General features: G+C 34.2%; 1 long non-coding RNA gene across 1 annotated transcript; it reads right to left on the minus strand.

The window, feature by feature from the left end:
• Window positions 1–1990: 1990 nt before the first annotated feature.
• Window positions 1991–13654, minus strand: LOC139969798 (uncharacterized). The gene is made up of 4 exons (XR_011793803.1): window positions 13631–13654; window positions 13234–13254; window positions 11851–11937; window positions 1991–5908 (listed from the first exon to the last, which is right to left on the minus strand). It is a non-coding gene; the product is annotated as an uncharacterized lncRNA (long non-coding RNA).
• Window positions 13655–27009: the final 13355 nt, after the last annotated feature.

A 27009-nucleotide genomic window follows, 5' to 3' on the forward strand; every position in this document is an offset into this window, starting at 1 on the left:
ATTGGTTTACTGTTGATCACTATCATATAAGTAGGCTACTATACATTCCTAAAACACAAAACATGGCTGTCTCTACAGACGGATCGATGTAAGGTCTCAACAGGCATTGCTATGGTAACGCCTTCAGTGCCATAAGGCACTAAATGCTTGCCCCCCCCACTCCCTCATCATTAAGGTTTGCAGGTAAAACCATAAACTAGAAAGATGGAAGGTATCTATGGGTACTTACCTCATACGTGGAAGCATTACCACCATCTTGGATTCTCCAGACCTGACAACAGGTCTGCGTGAAGGGTGAAGCGCCACCTCACTGTCTACCATTAAAGTTCGAGATTAGAACTTTCATGCTGAAGTCAAAATTATTTCATCTTAAAATTGCACTTCAATAGCAACAGTTGTAATGACACTACTTAATCGCACAGTAAGTCTGAACAGCGCCGCCACCCCACCCCCCTTAACCTTCACCACCACCATTAACCCCGGATTGATTATCACGGTCAGTTTTCATCAGTAATGGAGAAATACCCCTCCCCCTGGAAAACGTACACCTCACACTTCCATGGCTACTTTGGTCTCTGGGGAGGGTGTAGGGGGGGGGGGTACCCATAGGAGTGTATAGAGATGTTGGTGTACTAGAATATCGTGAAAGCACACAAATCGTAATGATTTTGTGAAATTGCCGACAGTCAACAATTTTGACTAATTTAATTTGGAGTTCTGTTAAGCGGAGTCGCCTATAAAAAAGTTCACCACTTGACTCTGTGTGTGTGTGTGTGAAATTGAGTCAAACCCGTGTGTCCCATATACACAAATGATAATAAATTCAGTTGGACACTGCCACTTGCGATACAGTGGCGGTTTTATATTAACGTATAACGTATGATTATGCTATAATAATAATAATAATAATAATAATAATAATAATAATAATAATACTTATTATTATTATTTTTATTATTATTATTATTATTATTATTATTATTATTATATTTTAATTATTTTAAAATTAATTTATTATTATTATTATTATCATTATTATTATTGTTAATATTATTATTATTATTATTGTTGTTAATTTTATTATAATATTAATATGTTGGACCACTGCCCTTAATTGTATGCTTGGTGTACATGCTGGACGTGGGGGGGGGGGGGGGGGAGTAGATGAGGGCAAATTTGGATAAAAAGATGAAGAAATTGAAAAAGGTTATATCTCTAAATCTCTAAATCAATGTATACGAAGCCGAGCTGTCATGGCTTCGGTTGGCTTTTGTTTATATGGAAACGGTGCTGAATTGGAAAGTTGTGCACGAACTGTTTGTGTTGGTATAGTAGTCCGTGAGATCTGTCGAATTGGTGAGTGCGCGGGAGGTTGTGGGAGAGAGAGAGAGGGGGGGGCATAGGCGTAGGAGGCGGGGGGGCATTTGGCTGCAGCCCCCAACCAAATTTTGTTGGCCGTAAATTCGGGCAATATGCTGAGAAATTTTCGGGCACCTACTGAAAGTAGAATAATTTGCAGTGTGTTTTTCAGTTTTGTTGGTGACAATTCGGCAATATGCTGAGAACTTTTCGGGCACCTACTGAAAGAAGAATAATTTGCAGTTTGTTTTCAATGGCTAAACTTATAGTATTATTATTATTATCATTATTGTTGTAACGACTTCCCCAATATTATAACCAATATGGAAGGATAATAACACGGAAAATGAATTTATGTTATTGGCATGTGATGCATAACCGATGAATGCCTATGTGATATGCACATTAACATGTTTTTTTCGGGCAAGTCGTTACAGCCCTCCCAAATCAAATTAAGCTCCTACGCCTATGGGGGGGGGGGTCATTTAAAGTTTTGAAACTGTCCTTTGTTGAAAGACTGATATTTCATTCTATAAATATATATCTACATATACTATAAATGTGTTCAATAAAAAATGTATTTGAAATTTTCATAGAAAATGAATGAAAAAATGACAAATTCTATTTGAGGTGTCATCAAACTCTTTATTAATCTTTGGACAATTATGTACATTAATGTACACCGTGCCTAAATGAAATACCAATTGCACTCTTCTTAGTATAACTAGCATTAATTAATATGTTAAGACAAAACAATTTTGAGGATGAAATTGATAAAATTGTGTCGTTTTGAAACCATGAAACCAGCAAATTCTGCAGACTTCTCATACCTTCTTCAAATTTACTAAAATTACAGAATTGTTCTAAGATAATTGGGATCAGGTTGGATAAAATTGCTTAGGAAAATTGGGATCAAGTTAGATAAATGTTAAGAGACGTAGCTTAATAGATTTCCATGAATTTGCACTTAACTTTTACAACTCCTATTTTTTGTGTCGAAATGACTGGAGCCGTCAGTGGCAAGAAACTCTGTACAGGTATCTGTCATCATTAATAATCACGTGATCAACTATATGAAGTCCTTACTGTGTGTTCGTTCGTGTTTCTTCTTTGGGTACTTTAAGCTGATTCTGCTACCATTGTCATATGAAATTCTACTTACGCCACGAACATCAGAAATAAAACGCCTGAAGGTGCAAGACTAACATTACAATAAAATGACTGCACTATAATTAGATAAATGCTTTTGGGAACCCAAAAAGAAATAGAAATAAAAAAAAAACCATTTTAACACATCCCGCTTTTTGGGTTATGCTGTTCACGTCATTGTCCGCACACCACAGAGATGGCTTTGCCAGATTGTAAAAGTACGACGAAAAGAAAGGTAATATGAATCTTAGAGAAAAAGAAACATTACCCTTTTAAATTCTTCAACTCAATTAAAACAGAAAGCCCTTCCAGTTAGTTGTCAACATTTTCTCTAACATTTTCCTTGAAATTGAGCAGCTCCTTAGATTAATCTAACTTTCCATGACTACAAAAATAAGGGGAATGCGCTGAACAATTTGAGAAAGAATAATAGCGTACATTGCGGCACGGATTTATACATCTGAACAATTCTACACCAATGAACATATAACCACCCTCTCGTCCCCCAATTTTAATTGCTTTGTGATTATCTTATAATTTGAGGTAATCCCCATTTCCGTTTCTCGTTTTTCCCTTCAAATTACATTACGAACTGTCTAATCAATTCTATTTTTTTTTATTCCGAGCTTAATTTATATACTATGAATTCTCCAACTCCCGTTTCCCCTTATTTATTTGAAGTCTATCTTATAATTATAAAAAGATATCCTGTGAATAAGTAGGAGTAAGTCTATTTTCCACAAAAAAGCCTGAAACTGTTCTACATTCGAAGAAATACTAACAAGTTTCGTAAATGATTGGGCTTTTTTTTGTATGCATATATTAACTGTTTACTAGGAATCGGGAGTTCGCCATTTACTTTGACTGATCAAAGTACATTTGGAAGAGCGGAAGAACTTCGAATGATTTGTAATCTAAGTGGAATAAAATATAGATCATACTAAAGTAAATTTAATCCTACTTCTTATATCTTTTCCATATTTTTTGGTTTGGATGGGGTGTAGGGTTGGTGGTGTGGATGGTGGGGGTTGACATAGTTCTTTCCATGCCATTCTTCTCGTGTATATTTGCCTGAGCTTAAACTAATTAATCACTTATTATACAACTGAAAGTTACATTGGAAAACTGGTCATGTGATGCGATGAGAGAGAGAGATCTAGCATAAGTAATAAATACATTGGCTGAACATAGTCAAGTCGACTCACTAGCGAAATACACAATGATGATTTTCAGTTAACTTATCTTAATACAAAAGCAACATGATATATGATGTTCAAACATATTCTTTGGACTCGTAGATCTAAACTAACACTTGTATGTTTGTTCTACAGGCCAGCAGCTAAATCACAAATTGTTACCAATCATACATTTAATATTGTATCATATCAATATGTATATTGCAGACGCACCGTATGCCGTTTCATCATATTCCCATTGCGCATGCGTATGTGGCAGATCATGTGATACTGGTATTATATATGTACATATGCAATGCCGCGTTCTGATGAAAGTAACGGAGATAAAATTTAGTATTTTCGCGGTGAGTAATTAAAATGACGTAATATGCGGCTTTATATGGTCAATGATGTATGTCACTCTTTGATTACAACTTTTCTGATTAACGATTTTTAACGATTTAAAGAAAGTATGAGTCATAAAGAAAACATAATGTGCTATTAAAGTGAACAATATTAATAGTTCCGAGTAAGAGTAAGAGTTAAATAAAATTTAGCTGTAGTTCATTTCGTATTTCATTCGATTACTCATTTCGTATTTGAAATCGGTAGATTCCTCCAAATATGAACTTTCGAAATGAAACACATGTGAAAACCAAATTTCTTAAACACGAGGATATAAATCGCATAAGTAAACCGTGTCATTATTTTTGGGTCGATAAAGACTAAACTGATTAAGTTTAATGAAGGTTGGATTGATTCCACTTATATGGAAATGTACCTTTCGTGACTTCAAGTACTTAATGTACTTGGGGAAACTAAACACACAAGATTTAAAGTAAAATACAAAAATACACAGCTCAAAATTGGTTGGTACTCTTAAATTAAAAGCAGATGGAACATGAAACTATCGAACTGGACAAAATGTTTCTCAATTACCTCGGAAACTAATCAGAGTTGTCAGAATTGTCATTTAGCCTTTGAAGAAGATCCTGCTAGGATCGAAACGTCAGGTCAACTTACTTTTACACATTATCCTACACATCAGGCTCTCTAGTGGATAAGCAGTTTGCTGACAGTTTTATTTTATTTTTATTCAGAATATAATGGAGACAAAATCCGTTCATGTGGACAGACAGCACTAAAAGATAACTGGATCTACATTAACATCTCACGGTAACAAAATGTCTCACCAACAGTGAAACCAACATGCAGCCATCTTAGCTCCAAGACAAGAACCAACATCGATGGATCAACAAGTCATGTCTCTCAAAGACTATCCATCAATTTTCATGAATCAATGTCGCTGGAACAGGGATTTGAGTCTGATCACTTTCCAAGGATCAAAATTCCTGTTTCTTTTCAGAGACCAGTATATATATGGATAAAAAATCTTGAGTTTTTTTGGATGGATCAATGATCAAGGTACTTAATTAAACAAAACAACGGATAAATGAAACAGGTTATTTGAACCAAGCTTGGTTGATCCTTGATAGATACCGATGGGCGATTGCTTACTGGCGTTGGAACAGTTGTAAAGCGCCAATAGTCCAATCTTTATTCTATCTTTTTCTTCTATCGAAGACCACGCGTGTCGATGGACAAATTAGCATATGCTGGAATAGTTCTGTGATAATTTATTGATGATCAACACTCAATAATCAATTACAGTACATCGATGACACGTTTATTGATCTTAATAACGTTTCTGTGAAATCGAATGTTTTGTGTTGATAGTATCACACGATGCGTATCTAAGATAACATCAATTAATCGATACATCTTGTATGGATTTAACTGCCATGTATCATGTGTTGTCATAAACTAACGCCATGGTGATGAATTATGAGAATGTATGTTTATAAATCAACTTAGTTTTTTGTTTGGCCTCTGGAGGTGCCCATTGGCTTCATGGACGGTTAGATTAACTCTGGGTGTGTGTGTATAACAAATATCTTTTTGGTTATAGAAAAAATAACTTTCTTCACTTTTCGTCAGTTCAAAAATACCAATCAAATTGACAAACAACAACTTACACAACATTATTCTCTTTGACATCATAATATATAAGTCTTAAAGTTTACAAATTGTTAGTGACTAAGAAGCAATCCTCAATTTTAAAATGTATTTTTCATCTCTCTGGTTTTTATTTGGCACTCTCGCTTCCAATATCAGCTTGCTTGCTCTGGTTGTAAACGGCTCTCTTCGTTTCACCCCGTGAATTGCTGTCAAAGAAAGGAGAAACAAATAAAGCTATCAATCTGATAAACCGCAGATAATAAAATATGTGAAACTGTGGGCGAGAAGAGTTGATCGAATTTGGAAACTAAACGAGTGGATCATTCGTACCCTTTTAAAGCTTAGGCATCAATATATCATATATGTCTGTGTGTTAGGATACCTGTACGTCTTCATGAAACATTGTTTAAACCATGGACCCCTCAGTTCATAAACGCGAATTGCTGAAGAACTATACCTGCTGATATGAAATTTTATCGAAAGTCACGAAGTAAATATGGAAACTCATTGTAATATTCCGTCGGCTACATTTTATAAGCTTTTGGCTATTAAACAGACAGACAAATAAACAAACAAACTGACAATGATAGCGACACACAGACCGACAGAGCGAGATATGGATTCTTATCTGCTGTGGTATAGTTCATGATATGGTACTGTGACCCAATCAAGTTCACACAGAACACCATCAAATTGAAATGGATATCTTCACATGCCTGGTTCTTGCCGATGAGAAATCGCCTAAAACCAAAGACAACACAAGAAGCGGTAACTAAGACTAATGGTCCTGAGAATTATGAACATTTTATATTGCAGGTTGTCATGGTAATGATAAAGCACATCACCGCTCATTACTTGTTTTCAATTTGTTAGTTTTCCAAGCCTCACTTGAAATCCAAATGCATTTACTGACGTCATAAAGATACTCCAATCATAAGAAAATTATTTCCTTATGCTACTCAAACACTTGGATTTAATGTAGCCTAGCTGCCAGGAGACCCATTTTGTTGTAGACTTAATACGTTTCTAAGGGAGTTTGACATGATTTAGCGGTACTGCAGCTCTACCAAGAAAGGAAAAAAGGAGAACGAAAAGAAGAAACAGAAGAAAGAAGTAAAGTGCACTTGTTTGTCGGTTATATGGCAAATAAGTAAGAATTGTCGTATAAGCCGAGAGCATTATCGATAGCACATTTATAGCAATGAGTCATTTATATCACATTGTATTTTCGAGAAAATGTTTGAACTGTCACGCACCCTACTACATCTGGAAACCTTTTCTTGGGTGAAATTATATGATATGAGTCTGATTTGTTTGTCTACACAGTTTCTGCAGTATTGTTGTGTCTTATCCTGAGTCTGTAGTTAATCGTGACAATGACTTACGCCATCTCCTTTGTCTCTTCTATCCTTTGTTTGTTTCTGTCGTTTCAATTTTACCTATTTTACCATTGTAGATTATCAGTCAGTCTCCCCACCATTCTGCACCCTTTGCAACACCCACATTTATCATTTTCTCATAACCCACAGGCTTAAATGTCACATAATCCCATGGCTCTGTTTTCCTATATATTTTCACTTTTTCGGCATTCGTACTGTTCTACCATAGTTTTGCTGCCCTCCCTCGGTATTTTTTGTTCTTAAGCCGTGTACTCGTCTCTCTTTTTTTCTATGTATACCCAGTGACGGTGAATGAGGTTTTGTCAGTTTTCGATTCACTAAAATCCCTGCATTAGATATTAAGTCAGGTAACATCAGTTAATTGTCATTTTTACACAAGGAGATTATAAGATACCTATAAATACGGAGGATATCAAAACCATATAAACATTCCCATCTTAAGCCGATTAAATTGATTTATTTGACGTCTCATTAACACTTCACAGACATAATCACACCCTCCCCACCCCCCCCCCCTCCCCCGTCTTCTCTTCATAGTAAAGTGTCTGACGCGAAGTCAAATGTGGTTGTGAATTATAGGTGCGTAATATATAGTTGAGTAATATATGTGGGAACATTCGCTTTAATATGTTGATTTTCATAGGAGTGGAAATGATATGGAAAATGACGTATCTTCAGTAACGTTGTTTGCATCACCGTTTTGCGATAAGAACGCTGTGTCTGAATTTGTTTACTATAGTGTGAGAGAAACTATTATACGCGTTAAACAAATACGGTTTGTTAAGGTATATGTTTCTAGGATTCAGTATGACTCCTCAATGCTAACAAATACTATTTTAACAATTTTAACAACTCATTGTTTGTAAGGACATTCATGTAGCAAGACTTATTACACACTTTCTACATGTGTTTCAGATACAAAAATACGTTCCCTTTAAGAGGCATCTGTATTAACGTTCATATATTTTATGATAAAGTTCCATACTACTGCAAATTCATTAGTTTGACTTATTTCTGCAGGATTGAGTAAAGATAAGAAAATGTTAGAATTGAAGATTTTCTGTCTGTTTTTTTTTTGCGTTTGATTAACTCTATTGGACGAATGTATAGAGTTAACTCTATTGGACGGGTGTATAGAGTTAACTCTTTTGGACTAATGTATAGAGTTAACTCTATTGGACGAATGTATAGAGCTAACGCTATTGGATACATGTACTGTTGAGAGGTTTAACGTGTACTGTAAGGATATGTTGCGTGTACTGTGACTGTGAAGATATAATGCGTGTACTGTTAAAAGATTTAACGTGTATTGCTAGGAGATATTTGCGTGAACTGTTAGAGATTTAACGTGTACTGTTAGGAGATAAAAAAACCCAAATGGGTAAGAATGAAATAGCTATTTTCTCGTTATTTAATATCCATTTGGCCAAATAAAAAGAGGAATATTGAAGGCGCCTTAGTTTATGAATTCCAATCTTATTTTGATCAATATCTGGTGGGCGTTTGTTTGTTAGTTTTTGTTGGCGCAACTACCATAAATTCGATAGGTAGCAAAATAAATTTCTTAATTATTAGGTAATATATATATATAAATAGATGACATGTAATGCACCGTTAGACATTGCAAGTCATCCATGAGGATTGCTCTGATTTTTCACCAAGTAGACCAGGGCACTTCTAGATTTGACCTGAACTACATTTTTTTGTGTGCTAGCTATAAGGTACTAATTTGCATTTCGAATTCGATTGATTTAGTGTTGTCGTTGTTTGGAAATGTAGGGCAAAACCTGAATTTAAAACAAGAAAAATGTACAGCGAGTCTGTCATGTACATCAAATATGGAATCTCCGTGTCGTAAACCTCTTGAAATTCACAGTTGGCCGGAATAAAATGTCTTATTCAAATGGCTCTACAATTCCGACGTTCTTCAAGAGGTTATGAGTCTGTATCGGTAGTATACACTTGTTACACGTTCTTAAGCTATTTACTGTTATATTTCCGTTCCATGCGTTGAACGTGGCCAACCTGTTCATATATAGCCATATATAATGACAGTGTTATTACTGCAAGTGTGCATGTAAGCATATATAAGTTGCTCAATAAACTCCTAATTCCAAAGTGTGTCGAGGATGTTCTCTGTTTTGAGAGAGTTAAGTACACATGCTTGCTATTATAAGACTGAAATTATATAAATTTAGCTCAAAATAGAGCGAAAATCTCTTCTCGTTTATGTGTTGCTACTTTGGGGTGAATCCACTCTTTGGTAAGATGAAATTCACTCCTCAAAACGAGTGATCACCCTGGACACTTTCAACGAAAAAGGAAAGAATTTAAATTTCATAAAAAATATTGATATATAAACCGTTGCATACATTGCTTATTCCTATTTTACTTTCTTAATTGCAGGGTAACGCAAACTGAAACCTATGGCTGAAATCTTGAATTTAACTAGTTAATTTATGTCTGGCGCTGATATATGGACAAATGCAAGGACAATCGTAGCGCATGGGGGGGGGGGGGGGTGAGGGAACAGTGGAACTTCATATCCAGTATCTGTATCGGTTATTTACAAGTTTGGTCGAAGTTTGACCTATACTCAAGTGCACAAGATTATTGCAGGCTACCTCTCAACGCTTCGATTTTACTTTAAGAATTGCACTGAAGTTGTATTACCAGAGATATCAGCTATAAGAAAAAAAATCATTAGTTTCCAAGAATTCCGAGAAATATATACATACTGCGAGAGTAAACTTGCGATCATGCGCGTCTGCGCTCATGACGAAAATATAGCATCGAATATATACTGACGGAAATCTAATCTACGTTATAATATGTACGATAAGTAGAAGAATTACCAATTCCTTAGAAGCCTTTATGGAGCTGGACAATAACGCACGTAGACTGCTCGAGGACCAACAAAGAACTATAGAGTATTACACAGAATTTGGCAATTTAAAAAATTAGGACTGGAAAATTGACTAAAACATGAAGTGCAATTAGTCACGTACTACAATTGTCAAGTGGGAATTTATACATTGGAGACTATTTAGTTGTTCTAAAAAATAATAATATAGATTAAAGAAATGCTTTTAGTATGAGGACATACATACAAAAGTAGGTCCCTGATTAGTGTATGTAGGACGCTTCGTCCGCGTACAGGCCTCTGCATGGACGGAGTATTTCATTCCTCTATTATAAAATGTGTTTAATTTGTTAATTTAGTTACAAACGTAACGGGGGGGGGGGGGGGGGAGGAGGCGTAAGGTATTTGCTGTTTAAAAGGTTTTCAACTTGGGCCCAAAATTTGAACATACATCATTTCTTTTTCTTCAAAAACTACTAATATAGAACCTCAACCTCACCCCCCTCCCCAACATATGAATTAGACGAGAATTAAATCTTCGCTTTATCTTTAATATTGAAGTGAAAGTTAGAAACGTCTTTATAATAAACTGCATCATTAAGGACGCTAGGAACACGCCATATCACATATTGAAAAAAATCAACGCAAAAGCCTGCTTGAAGTGGCAAGCAAATGGAATGTGCTTTTCGGGAAACCATTCAAAAATAATAGACTGTCGTTGCACTGTTCTCTCCATTTTATCCTGCAGGAGTTATCACGAATGATCAAGATCAATTCCTTTGTGAGTTCGATCTGTCATTGATATGGAACACATAATTAAATGAAAAATATCAAAGATAAAAGAACAGGAAGATGGATGAAATAAGCTCCCAATGAAAGCTATAAATCTGACGAGGAGTTGATGACTTAAAATGTGACAAAACCTTCCCTTTTGGTGTTTTTGGCAGACATTATCGCTAAGTTGCCGTGACAAACACTTGTTTTTGAGTTTCTGATATCTCTTTTAATTGAGTATGCTGACAGATCTTTGAGACATTTCAATTTTCATATAATTTGGGATGATTTTCAAAAGCATTAAATTGCTCTTATGTTTTTCATTATGAATGTTTTGACGATAGCTATATGCTACAAATTGTTAAAGCACGTTCCACAGACTTATTTTATTTATAGCACCACGCTTGAAATAGCGATTGCACTTTGTTTTTGGTTTATGGTCATGACGTGAGCGATCTGAATATATAAATATATATATATGCGAATGTCAGACGCGAATCCAGGGAGGGGAAAGAGGGTGGGTATGTGTTCCCCCTCCCCCTCTCTTTACACCCCGCGAAACAGACTAAAAGTAGTTATAAGCACAGTATTGCGTCGTTTAGATCTAATTATAAATTAATTGATGTTAAAGATGTTTCCACCGATATTTCTTCCGATTCTTTTTTTCCGAGATTATCCAAAACATTTGTTGGCGACCCGACTTTGAATACAAGGGTCTAAGATGATTCGACCCGACCCTCACTTTGAATACAAGGGCCTAAGATGATTCGACCCGAACCCCACTTTCAATACAAGGGCCTAAGATGATTCGTCTTATATAGAGATTACATAAATTCATCACGGTACTGTAGATAGTATACGGCATGCTGCTAATGACATAAATAAGATTTTTATAAATTATAATAACAATCAGCAGTTATTCTTACGACGCTTAAGCGACCACAAATGTGGGAGAAACCCGCATGGGCTTATGAATTACAAATTACACGTCGGGTGGCTTCCAATCCAACATTTTAACTCAAATTTGGAATGTTTTCAATGTAGAAATTGAGAGTATATGGCATAGGCCTATATGTGAAGCCCACACATGTATGCGAGCCTGTCTACTTACGATATCATTGAGCTCTAAATCTGTGACGTCAACTTGTTTATTTAAGTCACCTCGTAAAGTTTGAAGATCTGCTGCCTTTATGCTTCTCTGTAGAGGAATAAAGCAGAAAAACAATAATTGAAAGCAGTGAAATCTGGAACCCCTGCAGGGGACGGTCTTTATTTGGACAAGACCATTAGCAGATTAGAGCCGTGAAATGGGGGCAATACATTTAGAATTGATGTTAAACAAAACTGGGTGAAATACTTACAATTTAAACACGAATAAACAATGTAGACCATTTAACACCAAATTACTGTACGTTAGTCCTAAATGTTATAAAATCGAAGAAATTGCAGGAGTACATCACATCCAAAAATTATGACATAGTTAAATGTAATTTGTTTCGTACCTGCATCACAAGAAAACAATTTTCCCTATAAATGTGTTCGGTTTCATATTTATTGTTGCATATAACGTGAATACATTTGCATATATTAATATGTAAAGCTCTCTCTAATATATAGACCAACCTTTAACGTATTTCGCGTTTTATTCTTATTTGAAATAATGACAGGATTTTCTCGAACGACCACAATAAAATGCCACCATCAAATTCAGAAATGAAAATTATTCAAACTAATTAATAATATATTAATTTGCAAGATGGAACGAGTATTTTCTACAATACCACTGCGTGGACATCAGAAAGTCTAAACTCAATTTGCCAAACGACATTTTCTCAAACAACCTCTATAACAAAGTCGAGTGACGTCACTCACTATATCCAGAAAAAGGTCATCTTAAAGTGACAAGCTAAGAAAAACAACAGATCTTTAACAAACCGACATTTACCAGATGATCGTAAAAGTGATACTCGTATCATTTGCTGGTGTTTTTTCCTTAGTTTTCTTTGTTACCTGAAGATGAGTTTAATATAAGGAGATTGAATTGCCCTAAACTAAGACTGGATGTTATTAATCGTATAGAATAGATGGACGAGGGAGAATGGCGCCTGGATACATATTAATTTAATTGAATCTTTCTGCTTCGCTTTTTAGATGGATGAGTTCTAAAGGTTTTATAGTGATGATGATTGAAGCATCAAACCTTTATACTTAAAAATAACACTGACCAATCCACGGTCATTTATAAGTGGCCGATATTTGATCAGCGTTCTCTAATTACCGTCAAACTCGAAACTGTTCGCGCGTTGAAGTAGGTTTTGTTAAACTTTTATCTCTCTGCTATAATGTTCTTGAAAATCTGGATGATCGTAACCATGCATGACGATAGTGTGTTACAGTTAGAACTAACTAGAACAACCAATTATCCGTAATTATATGCATTTAATTCATTAATATTCATGTTTGTTGTAAACAATGTTCTAACATAACAACTTACCTTTCCACCGCCAAAGAAATGCTGTAAAAATGAAAACAAGGCCAACATAACATTGAGGTTAGTTAGCAGAAATTCGCGATAATAAACATGTGGCCGTTACACGACATAGCATTAATTTAAAAACAACATGATTTCGGAAACACGCAACAGAAGCAAATGTACGTAATAAACCCAGAAAATTCATAACCAAACTTCAAAGTGTGTCGTGTTCGTATTTAAAGTTGAGTACCGTGCATATATATTCTGTCAACTTATAACGTGACCAAATTCCTTAAATTTTATGCTGACGTATAAAGTAAGCAAAGAATAACAAACCCAGTTGTCTGACATTTAGTTCTAGTAATATGAAGCTGGTAAATATAGAGATATTTAACAAGGTGAAAAATAAGGTACTTACCCGACAGTGCTAATTTTCCAGATGTGTGAAAATTGAGAAGGAGATAACAACCAGAACAGAGGAGAAGAGAAAAGAAAAGAAAATGAAACCTTTAAAGAATTGAATGAAGGTTAAATTAGAAGACGTACCTCGATAATCAGAGGGACAACACTGTCATATCAAGCTAGGAATATAATAGGTTTGGCATTGGCATTTATCGATCCGAAAAGGAATGGGAAATGGCAGGTTTAATGATATAAAATACTTCAACTGCCTTATAAATGCCTCGGAATGTTCCTTTAACATCAGCTGAGAAAACAGAAATTAGCTACACTAACTCAAATTTAATGTCAGTCTACAATCCGATTGATTTTTGATTGAAATAATGAAAATAATTCATATTTCTGGTGCACTTTAATTCTGGGCTCTGCTCTCTGCCTCAGTCAAGTGTAAAACTTATAAAAAAGAAAAACCGTCCATGTTTGGAAAAACTTAGAAAAAAAACAACTTTGGAAAAAAATATGATGATTTTTTGGTTTGTCCTTGAAATGTCTCCTTTACTGTTTACATTAACGTCAAGTTGAACATAAATGTTCAACATAAATGTTCAAAGATACATGTAGCAATATTCGTCTTTTTCATATAATAAGTGCTAAGAGAGTAATGTATCTCATCTATGATATATAGTGACACACATGATTTGTAGATAGCATTTACAAGATTCTGTAAGTGCCGATGTTTACGTTTTGTAACACTGAAGTTATTTCTCTATATGTGTATCATTAATTCCCATTGAAATATTATATCATGTTATTATCATAAATGTCACTTAAAATCTACATTTCCCTACCATCACATATATATTGTCTATTTCTGTCACATTCTGTTATGTTACTTTCACATCTCTTTTTTTCTTTTTGTAACATCTCTATTGCCTTACTCTCATAATTGTAATAATTGTCTAATTTCGCGAACTTGTCAGCATTAAACCTTTAGGTCACATATGCACGGTCTTTCTGTCACATCTCTATTGTCTTATCGTCACCTCTTTATTGTATATATATATATATATATATATATATATATATATATATATATATATATATATATATATATATATATATATATATATATCTGTCACATCTATTGTTTTATCGTCACATCTCTATCGTCCTTCTGTCACATCTTTATTGTCTTCTCGTCAGATACTCTATTGCCTTACTCTCACAATTCTATACGGTAGTCTTATTGAGCGAACTTCTCAGCATTAAACCTTCAGGTCACATGCGCATGGTCTTTCTTTCACATCTCTATTGTCTTATCGTTACTTCTCTATTGTCTTTCTGTCACATATATTGTTTTATCGTCACATCTCTATTGTCCTTCTGTGAAATCTCTATTGTCTTATCGTCACATCTCTATTGTCATACTGTAACATTTCTATTGTCTTATTGCGCGAACGTCTCAGCATTAAATCTTCAGGACATACAAATAAGTCTGAATTGATGGAAAACCGTGTAACAGAATAAAATCTATAAACGAATGTTTCCACTTCTCCGCCCTTCTTTATCAATTTTATTGAAGTTTGACCAATGTTTTCGTGCATGGAGCATTGTCAACCATTTACTACGATGTACCTGAGCGTACATGTTGTTCTCTTATCCACCTAACAAAATCGAGTTTTTACTTAAATGATTTTACTCTGTGGCGCCCTCAATTAGCTCACAATCAATTCATTTATTTGCTAATCGAACCTGCAAATATCACATTGGCCCAATGATGAACAAATTCTAATGCATGTGACGGTAACAATCAATCTTTGTTGATATTGCAACGCAAGCTCTTATATAGTCTATAATCAATACAGTTAATAGAATGAAGGTTACCTGAAAGCTATATCCACTTTTTTCTAAGAATGATTGTCCATTTCATTCTTAAGCAATGATAATCCAAACACATACAAAATATCAGATAAAAGAATTACTCTAACGTTGTGGAAATTTGGAATATATTTCCTTAATCTTTATATTTGTTGGTCTTTTTTTACATAATTATTGTGGATGTAGATAACCCCCTTACCTCTTCCCTAATAGACCCAGTGCCTCGGGCTGTAGCACTCTCTTACCCCCCTCCCCCCCCCCCCCCAACTGTGAAATGATTTTGCATACTCGAGAGGAAACTGGAAGGGAACGAAAACATCGTGAAAGGAGGGGGGGGGGGGGGGAAGGATGTGTGGATTCAAGTGGATGAAAAGGATGGATTAATGTAGCCTGGTATATTTGGTCTTAACATTGTATGTGTCTGCGAAGGAACATACCAACAATGTATATATATATATATATATATATATACAACTATATAGGCCTGTTTTCTCTATTAAGCTCGATATGAGATTTCAGATTGCTGACAAATTCTTGGAAATTTCTCAAATGTGAGAGGAAGAATGGTCTCATTTTTGCATCAAATGAAGTAGATTCGACAATTAAAGAATGGGTAAAATACAGCTATATATCCCACGTGTTGGATTCAGAGTGACGTCACTTCACAATTTGTTATTTATTCCAGTCTTTAGATCATTCCAGAAAGGCCCTTGACATTCACCTGCACTTTAGCTGTAAATTTCAGATATTTATAGATTCGTCTCAATTTTTTTGGAGTTGTCTGTTACTATTTATTACACCTTTTCGTTCTTTGTTTTTAAAGAATTTTCCGTTCCTTTTTAAGGATTTTCAAATATAGCCTAGCTGACCTGTCAAATAGGCCCCCACGGGAAATAGATTATAGAAGACTTTACTGGGAGGAACCAATAAATAAAAGGAGAATAAAGACCATTTATATCTTCAGTGATTAATTACCATGGTAACGGGTGTCCCTTTTCGTGTTTGTTGAATGTAGTTATGTTATTTTGTCTTGTGTTTCAAATCGCGGATTCGTGTTTCTTGCTAAACAGGTTATCTCGCCTTTAAGTTATTCTTATTCCTAACCTATTCATATATTAATTTCTTGGCATGTCTTTGTAGTAGTTGTATTAATATATGGATGAATATACAAGATCACTAAAAAGAGTTCGATCAATCGTAAACTGCATGTAATTACATTTAAAAAAAAAATGTGTTAAAACAGTAAATAGAATAGAATTTATTCAGAACGTGTTACGTTACGTCTCGTTGACTTTATTTCATTCATTTTGGTTTTTAAAGAAAAAAATATGTTAATTTTTGTACTGTCGATTGCGATGAATAAATTTCTTGAGCTAATTTTAGCAATATTCTCGACAATTCAAACAAGAAATAAATTGCAAGCAGTGTTGTACATATTTTTAACATTCTGTGAAAGTCAAGTCAAAAGTCATGCTTGTAACATAAACTGAAATTGTTATTTGAAGGAAATCTAGTTTTTGTCGAAAAAATACTCTAATATCACCCCCCTCCTCCCCCCCCCCAAAAAAGCTTTGGAAATTCTTTGATGTCGCTAGGTCACAATGATTGTGAATTTTTCGTTTCATCAACGAGTGACTGTTATGCATTATATGCTAGTTATTTCCAATTTATTCTTACTTCAGTGCAATGCTTAAACGTGAGTTCTGAATAATCCTATGACAGGGTTGCTCTTGGCATCAAGCCAAATACTTTAATTTTACCAATAAATAAATAAATATCAATAGGAAAAAAAAAACAATGTTATTTATTATATAAACAAAAAACTCATGGTGAGATGTAGTCATTATAAAAGAAAATTGTTTGGAACTAAGTTTATTAAATCTTAACTTTAAACTGACGAAACAGGAAAAAGGAATTGAGGTTTATGATATCTTCAACATATAACAGACCGGATCGATGGAGTGGTGGGGGGGGGGGGGGGATGGACTGTACCTCACTTTTAGGGTGGGGGTACAGCCCCACTCTTCAACTCCACAGAAATATTAAAAGTGGTTATTAGTAGAACGATGCCTACATTAATGTCGTCTTCAATTAACGATCTCACGACCACACCATTCTCTTTGCTAAAATCCTGAATCCGTCTCTGGATAGAGACGTTTAGTATTTTGAATGTATGGATACAAGTATTGTAGGGGTAACTTACCGGCCCTGGATGAGACTGTGGAAGATGATTGGTCAGAATTATGAAAAAGATCAAAGAGAAATTAATATTACTATCATGTGAAGTTTTTTTGGTAAATTGCATCTAAATGTTGAAAGCTATGAAACATGATTGATGACAAATATTATCTGAATTTCTAGCTCAGATTGATAAATTGATGAGATTGATAAATGTTACAATAAATGTGTAACTATATTTTTGGGAAAAAAGCGTTTCTTTTCATAGGTCATTTTTCCCTCCCTGAAGGACTGCAACTTTTTAAATAAAATATTGGATGTTTTGCACCAAGTTTTATACATACACATAGTCTTTATTCGTGATTTTTAATAGTAAGTTTGAATAATTATTTTCTGATACGAAATGAAAAGGTACGGTATCACTTCACTAACTGTAAGTAAGTGTTATACATCGATAGCAATTCATAAATGTCAATATTAAAGCTGATATTTCGTTGTAAATAAAACCCCAAAACCTCGAGAATAAGAGATTTAAAACTAACTGTCTCTCATAACCCATCTGTAAAATGTAACTACTTTGGTCTATGGATGAATATCCTTTTCATGCAAACCCATGAAAAAGATTTTTTCCTTTGACAAACGTTAAATGAGCTATGATTTATGAGCAATACATACACCCTGCACTTTTCAGGAGGGAATATCCTCTACCATGTCATACGATATCTTCACATATTTTCTTCACTGATAATATTTCTCATTCTGCAAAAGAGACATTGCCGAATACCACCCCCCCCCCCCAAACAAAATGTCAATAATTCCCGCGAAGACGACATTATTGTTTGCAAGACTCGAGCAATTCCATTTCTTTCTTGTCCTAATATCATGATCATTTTCAGGTTTGTTTTGTTTTAATGTTTTACAATTAACCTTGCCACAAGGGATTTCATTTTATTTCTATTTTTTTTACGAGGTTCACAATTTTCATTGGAGTCCTTTTTTTTCCAAGTTGTAATTAAAATTATGGAGGACAATTCACAATAACTAAACAGTTATCAAATTCTTTATCGTGTTCATAAACCAGTGTTCGTCTTTCTTTATTCGAAGAAGAAACTAAAAGAAGGAAGAGAATTGTGAAAAATTTCAATGAATTAAAAATAAAATGGTGAGGGGGATGTGAAATGGTGATGATAAATCTCGCGGAAGAAAGTTTCCAATGACTTTGCCTTTATGTTTAAATGAATGTCTGTCGATTTTATGGTATTGCAACCATTTTAATTATCTAACAGAGGGTGGAATATCATTTTTGAATTTGCAAATACACTTGTTTATAGATACAAGTTTAGAGGATCTCTCAACTGTTGAAAAATAGTGTTTACTTAAAAATACAGACAGAGGAGCGCTTGTTTTAAATGTCCGACACAAAATGTCATGTGTTTGCTGGTAGTAAAAGTGATACAAGGAGGAGCGCAACCACCATTTTTGTATTGTAGCGGGTGGTAAGATGTTATGTCGTCCAGTGGAGGGGTCTATGGAGCGAGGGGGGGGGGCGTCACCTTTTGAGAAAGTTTGGTAAACTGTAAGGTACTTCCGCGTACAAAATGATGGTATATTGTGCAACTTTGAAGCAACTTGTACTGTACGTGTAAATAGTTATATATTTATGTACTGCAAACTACCATTTTTGGTAGTATTCTGTCTTCCAGGGGGCGATGGGGAGGGGAGGGGAAGGGGTAGGCTGAATCCCCTGATTTTATACAGTCCCCGAGAAGTATACATGGTTGCACCCCTGTGTGGATAAATATGTGGCTTGGTTTAAAAGATAAGATATGAAAAATGTTTAAATGTTACTAGTATTACTTCACAGTAATATTTAATGTTATAAGCTTTGATCCACAGTTTCCCAATTATATGTCTAATCAAACGTTAAATGGGTTGTTTCTCTCGTGGCTGAACTTAATTTGTTAACTTAGCTCTTAAACTTACCATGCATTTCTGCTCATCCAGAGAGAAGAAGAAGGAGAAGATGAAGAAGAAGAAGAAGAGAGAGACAAAAAAAAAGAGAAAAAGAGGACATGAATAAAAACCTGTAACAAGTTTGACGTACTGAAAGTTTGAAACACTTACCACTTAGATTTGATTTATGTTCCTACTAAATATATCGACAGGAACCATTATAACAATACAAATGAAATGACGTCATTGCGCCCTCCTAAACCGTACATCATGATTGGATAAAATTGAAAGTACTTACAGTAACATTTAAATTTCGAAAGTGATTTATTCAAATGAAGAGCCCGTTCCGTCATTAAAACAATTGGACTTAAGAATTTATTTATTTGTTGATAACTTTCGTCATTTTTAAAAAGTCACGTGGATATTTTTCTGATGAATCAAAAGGAATTTGTTATATTCAACAACTAAGACATCATTTGAACTTTCTTCGGATATTTTTAGGAATTGGTCGGTGGCATTTTACTCTTTCAAATAATGATGAAATAAAGAAGCTTGACAACTTCAATAAAAAGTGAGAATTTTTATTACACAGATATTAGTTCTAGTACACTTCGGGATAAGTGAGTTGCTCATGTCTTATAAACCACAAATAGACAGAGATCTTTTCTACTTGAAACAAGGAATTATGTTTAGAGACAGACATCTACACTAAACCACCGTGGTATAATTGTAATTATCAGATAGTTTTCTCATAATCATGTTTAAAGAAACGTTTGATTGATACAGGAAAAGTCACAATCGTATTATTTCATAATTCATGCAAAACAAAATTTCTAATTATATCATGTGTTGGTTCTTATTAATTAAGGCAACATGCAGATAGGTTATCAAAGCTGGAAGGTAAAAACAGAATTATTAAGAACAATAATAACAAACATCCATTGAGGTATGATACAGGCTGAAATCATAGATGATTTATCGATTAAAGAAAAGATGAAACTGGGTCATCATAATCATCTCCTTTAAGAAATCGGAAATTGATTTCTAACGTCTCGTTATCTCTGTAAACAATGTTTCCCAGTATACGGAAGTGATGATGTAAATAGAAATTAAACCTGAAGAAAGATGTTGTAGAGTGCGCCCTCTTTATTTCGTACACATGTCATGCACATAGCCTATCTTTCATATATTTGATTATTATATCACTGGAAGCATTAACCGTCGCATGGTCTTCAGAATAACTTTTAGTCTTGATAGATTGTTCTTTTCTATAGAAGCAAAACCTAACGCAGTAACGCTTCATACCGTTTGAGAAACAATCCTGATACACATTTGATAGTGTAGGCTAAGCTTATATGTATAGATAGTGTGTAGATATCAACAGTATCTGCCAAATGTGTAGGTACAAAGAGTATATACATGATGATCGCTCAACGCGTGAAACTTTGACTAACAACTATGCTAGTGTTCAACAAGTCTCACTAATTCTCATCTATACTTCGCTCTGCGCCAAGATAGACGCCTATATCAACCAAACGTATATCTAAATATATATAGCCTATATATATACCCATATATGAAGCCTATATAAATAGGCTATATATATATAGGCTATATATAGAGGCTATATACGAAGGCTATAAAAAGGCTATATATATGAGATATATATATGAGATATATATATGAGATATATATAGGCTATATATAGGTGATATATATATATATATAGGCTATATATATCACCTATATATATATCACCTATATTTATCACCTATATATATATATATCACCTATATATATATATTGTAGTGTATAAGCCTAAGCATATTGCGTTCGGCTGCTTGTATATATATATGATGTGTAGTCTTTTCATGCTAGAAATTTGACAAGCTGTATACTCGCAGAAGTTGCACATGTTGTGCATACATAGCTGCACGTTTAGACGACAGTGAATAACACACGACATAGTTTCTCATGCATCATATTACATTTCAGACAACTGTGTTTGACCAAATGATTGCACAAAGCGTAAGATTATTAGTCGTCGGCCTAATTGCTTGGAAAATCCATTGTTTATTAATTATTGGCATGGTGCTGGATGCACCGGGGATGACTTAGCGCTTCCAAAATTGATATAAGCTCAATTAGTGATGAGAAAAATAGAAAGAGATATCGATCAATGAAGATTAGGATGAGAGGAAAGTCAAGAAGAGGATGGCTGGCTCCGCGAGAGGAAGAAGGCAAACAATTGGTGAGAGGAGTTTGATTAAAAGCAACGATTTTCATAGACTAGACAAAGAGAGGCGATGTGTAAAACAAGTGTTAATAAGGAAACATTAAAGAATAACAAATAGGCATTCCGCCTTTGGTTATATGCTATTAATAACTATAGGTATTACAAAGTTAAACAATAACGCCTTTTTGTAAACACTTATAGTCGGCGACAATTTATTTAACGAAAATAATTATTAGCCATGTGTTTTACAGCTTTGATGATGCTTCATGCAAGACAATGAGTGACAGCATTACATGACAAACATTGTTTAGGGTTGTCAGTATTGGCTAGAATATGCTAGAAAGTGACATAACGGTCACTGGTGTTACTGACAGGTGCTGAGTTAAACAATTTTAAGCATGATGAAAGCTGAAGGAAGTACTGATTTTTCATGTTCTCGTTGAACCTTGGAGGAACTCTTTGTTATCTCAATCATGAAAATACTTCTGACAAAATATTAAACAATATCATGGAAGCAATAACATAGACGGCTGCAGAATACATATCTCTATCTATGATACTTATCAATAGTAGCTCAAAATATTAGATTGCTATTATTGCTATAAAATTCTCAATGTCACATTTTTTTTCGCATGTAAGAAGCATTTCATATCATTCAAACAGCTTGTCGTGTTTATCAGATCATCTTTATTGCACTGAAAGAACAGAATAACACGTCATTTAGTATCAATGAACAGCTACTGAAGTCAGTCTTCAAGGTGGGAATTTACATATATTTACATATATGTATTACTTTATGCGGTTCAAATTGCAAGTAACATGACTATAATTTCTTCCTTACAATAATATATATATATATTATATATCTATATCTATATATATATATATATATGCATATATATAAATATGTATATATATATATATATATATATATATATATATATTATTGTAAGGGAGAAATTATAGTCATGGTACTTGCAATTTGTACCGCATAAAGTAATTGTTAGTGTATTCACTGCATAAATGCCTCTGTCATATGTAAACATGTTATGTGTTTACAACTAGTCCCTCTGTAATCAATAAACTTGTAGTGCAATCCAGATTCATTTATAATACTGCATTGGGAGGTATTAAAATCAACTTGTGAGTAATTAAAAGTTCTTTTTTTTAACGACGCTGCATGAATAAAACTCATCAGAAACCGACTGTATTTTAATACTAACAAACATTCCAATCACACACAATTTATATACATATATATATATATTTATATAACGCCAACCTGTAATTACCTATAACTGTCAATCCAAAGCAGAGATTATTGAAATAAAGGGGCTTTTCGTTTGATTAATAAATCTTCGGTAACTGCACTGCTTTCAATATATCCAGCGGTTTCTTTGACTTATTTTGGTGTAGTATTTTGTTTTCATTCAAACGTTCATTAGTGATCAGCGATCTACAAACTATAAAATGCTTCTTTCCATGCAGTTTCTTCATACTTAGTCATCCTTACAAAGCAATAAACCACGAAGTCTCGTGAAAATGGTCGTAATATCTATCTTCCGGAAAAAATCTTATATATCGTGATCTTCGGATAAGCATTCTCCTTTCTCGAATTATTAGTATTTCCTGAGATCTAAAGGTGAAGCAGTTTGGAACTATTCTCATCTCCTGTGTCTACTAAAATATGTTTTATATTATCGTTTATTTTAAAGACAGAAATGAGCCTCACGTTGGCTGCCTATATTTCATATCGATATGTCGTTACACGTCAAACGTTTGGTAATATATATATGGTGCGTTCACGTATGTAACAGTAGTTCATTTTTTTTCAGGATTTCAGTTGAAATGTAAAATGATGATATTATACAATGAGCATGATGACGATGACGCAGATGGGTATGGCGACAACGGTGACAACGACGACGATTATGAAAATGATGATATTACTACGAGGATGATGACGATGATGATACCACAATGACGACAAAGACAAACATTAATATGATGATGATGATGACGATGATGATGATGATACGATGATGACGATGACGATGACGATGATGACGATGACGATGACGATGACGATGACGATGACGATGACGATGACGATGATGATGATGATGATGATGATGATGATGATGACGATGATGATGATGATGATGATGATGATGACGATGATGATGATGATGATGATGATGATGATGATGATGATGATGATGATGATGATGATGACGATGACGATGATGACGATGACGATGATGACGATGACGATGACGACGATGGCGATGATGATGATGATGATGATGATGATGATGATGATGATGATGATGATGATGATGATGATGATGATGATGATGATGATGATGATGATGATGATGATGATGATGATGATGATGATGATGATGATGATGATGATGATGATGATGATGATGATGATGATGATGATGATGATGATGATGATGATGATGATGATGATGATGGCGATGATGACGATGGCGAGAACCGTGACGAGCACGAAAAATATGGAAATGATGATATTACAATGAAGATTATGACGATTATTGATATCACTATGGCGATGGTGAAGATGGCGATATTACCATAAAGAGGACGAGGATGACGACGATGGTGATGATTACAATGACAATGTCGTAGTTGACGACGGCGAATGTTTCAATCAAAGAGATGATTTCAATGAAGAAAATGACGTTGACCACAACGAGTATGACAATGACGATCTCACGACAACGACAACAATAATTAACATTGATAAATGACAATGACAATCTCAATGACAGTTTGATTAAGAAGAAAAGGAACACTACATGTTTCTTTCATTGCAGACATTAATGTTTAATACATTACACATTCAAATAACATTCTTCTTTTGTAAAGTCATGCTTTACCATAGCCACCCCATTATCTGTTAAATCGGAGAGAAATCGATTTGCAAGATTTCAGTCAAATGTAGGATTGAGTTTTCAATCTAACGTAGAGTGAATATATTATTCTTCAATGCATTTGGTTTCTTATTGGTCCAAACTTGTCTTCAAAGAAGACGACATATTCAGGAACAAAATGCATGCAAAGAAAAAACAAGAAACTTACCGACTATAGAAACCAAGAAGAGGAGGCATAAAACAGCAAAACAGAAAAGATAAAAAGAGATTGATAATATTGATTGAAGTAAACGTCATTGGAAGTGAAACAATACATAATAGAAATGCGAAGAATTCTGACATGATAAATCTATTTCTTTTGGGGGGGGGGGGGATTTATATGTGACTAGAGAAACTCAAGTAAAGCTGCGAAATCTCCCTCAAAAGGGGACAAGATTATAAATGTATAAATATAGATGACAAGAACGTTTCATTAAGTCATAAACAATTGAACCTACGAAAGTAGAGGAAGACACAAAATATAAATATTAAAGCATTGGGTATAAAAACACTGTGAGGGCAAATGAGTAATATATATTGGAAAGACAATGAAAATATATATTTTATTCATATTGTGATATGCTGCAATTCTCAGACTGTTTGTCAGATCTTTATGCAGACTGCAGAGATAATCGCTTACAAACTGTCCCATAAGAACCCCCAAAAGATTGAAGGTAATTTGACGTGATAAACCTAAGGCAGTCATTGATCTCTATACGAGCAAAACACATCATATAGCCTTCATCTATTTTCCTTTTTATCGTAATAATTACTCATTTCAAACTTGTGAAAAAAAGAATCAAAATAAAGGATTTCTCAACTCACCAAGGCTGTCAACTATATCCAACGATTTTTGCCAAAAGAAAGAAGGAAAAGGGGAGAGAAAAGAAGAAAGAATTGTAGTTAGTGTTTAATATTTTAGAAAAGAAACGTGTTTAGCAAGGATTTTGTGTGGATCGAGCGATACCCTACAGGGAATTTGGATCCACTTTTTGTCGAGGCTAAGAAGTCGTATGCATAAATTTAGTTCCCGCTTGAAATAACGACAGCTTTAATGCACATATACTGGACGAAAAAGCCTTCATTCTTTTTAAATAACATCCTGAAACAGAACATATTAGCCGATGGTTAGTTTCTGATGAGTAATTCTATGAAAATTTGTTTTTCACATCTGACGACAAAAATACCATCAGATGGCAATGAATATATATATTCATTATACAGTGTATGTAGATAACACGAGATGCGTTTTACAACACAAACAAACCCTATCATGTCGTTCTTTGGAATAATCGCCGTAACAAATGACATCATTATTCGCTCATTACTGTTGCGTTTAATTGTTCCTTGTTTTCGTTTAAATATGCTCCTTTTCTAGAGCTGTGTCTCTGTAGTCATCATTTATCATAGGACACCAAGGGGACCGATTCTTGTCTCTACATCTCTCCATCCACCTCCACCTCCACTTCTCTCTTTCTCTCTGTCTAACAGACTCTCTCTATATAATTTTGTCCACAAACTATTTGTGGACAAAAACACTTTGATTCCAGTAAGCTATATAAAACATCTTAAGCTGAAAACGTGCCGTCCGTTGCAAGGGTTTCATTTGCTATACAGAAGCAGATATCTAAAGGGTTTCAAATTTCTATTGGAGAAAAGGATATGTAAAGTGGGAGGATTTACTTTACGTCCCTGTTGGCTATAAAAGTTACTCCGTTTATATTATTAAATGCACTATTTTGATCGCCGATGACAGGAAATGTATATATATATTTATATATATATATATATATATATATATATATATATATATATATATATATATATATATATATATATATATATATATATATATATAAATATATATATATATATATATATATATATTCTTTTTATCTTTACTGCATCGTACATTCGGACGAAAAGGAAAACCTAAACCAACTAAGTACTAAGACAAGACGTTGTGATAGACAAGCTACCGCTCTAAGCAACGAGATATATAATTCTAAAAAATATTCAAAAGTTTCATCAATTATTGAGTTTTCCCATTTGAGGTTTTACTACGTCACAGTACTAAAATGTGTTTATTTACATCTCAAGCGCAGATCCATAGGGAGGGTGCATGTGTGTGTGTGCACATCCTACCCCCTTGCTAAAACACACAAACTATTAAAAGTAGTTATTAGCATAACCAAATCAAAACGTGTACAG

The sequence above is a fragment of the Apostichopus japonicus genome, chromosome 7 (assembly GCF_037975245.1).
Source record: "Apostichopus japonicus isolate 1M-3 chromosome 7, ASM3797524v1, whole genome shotgun sequence".
Classification (NCBI taxonomy): domain Eukaryota; kingdom Metazoa; phylum Echinodermata; class Holothuroidea; order Aspidochirotida; family Stichopodidae; genus Apostichopus; species Apostichopus japonicus.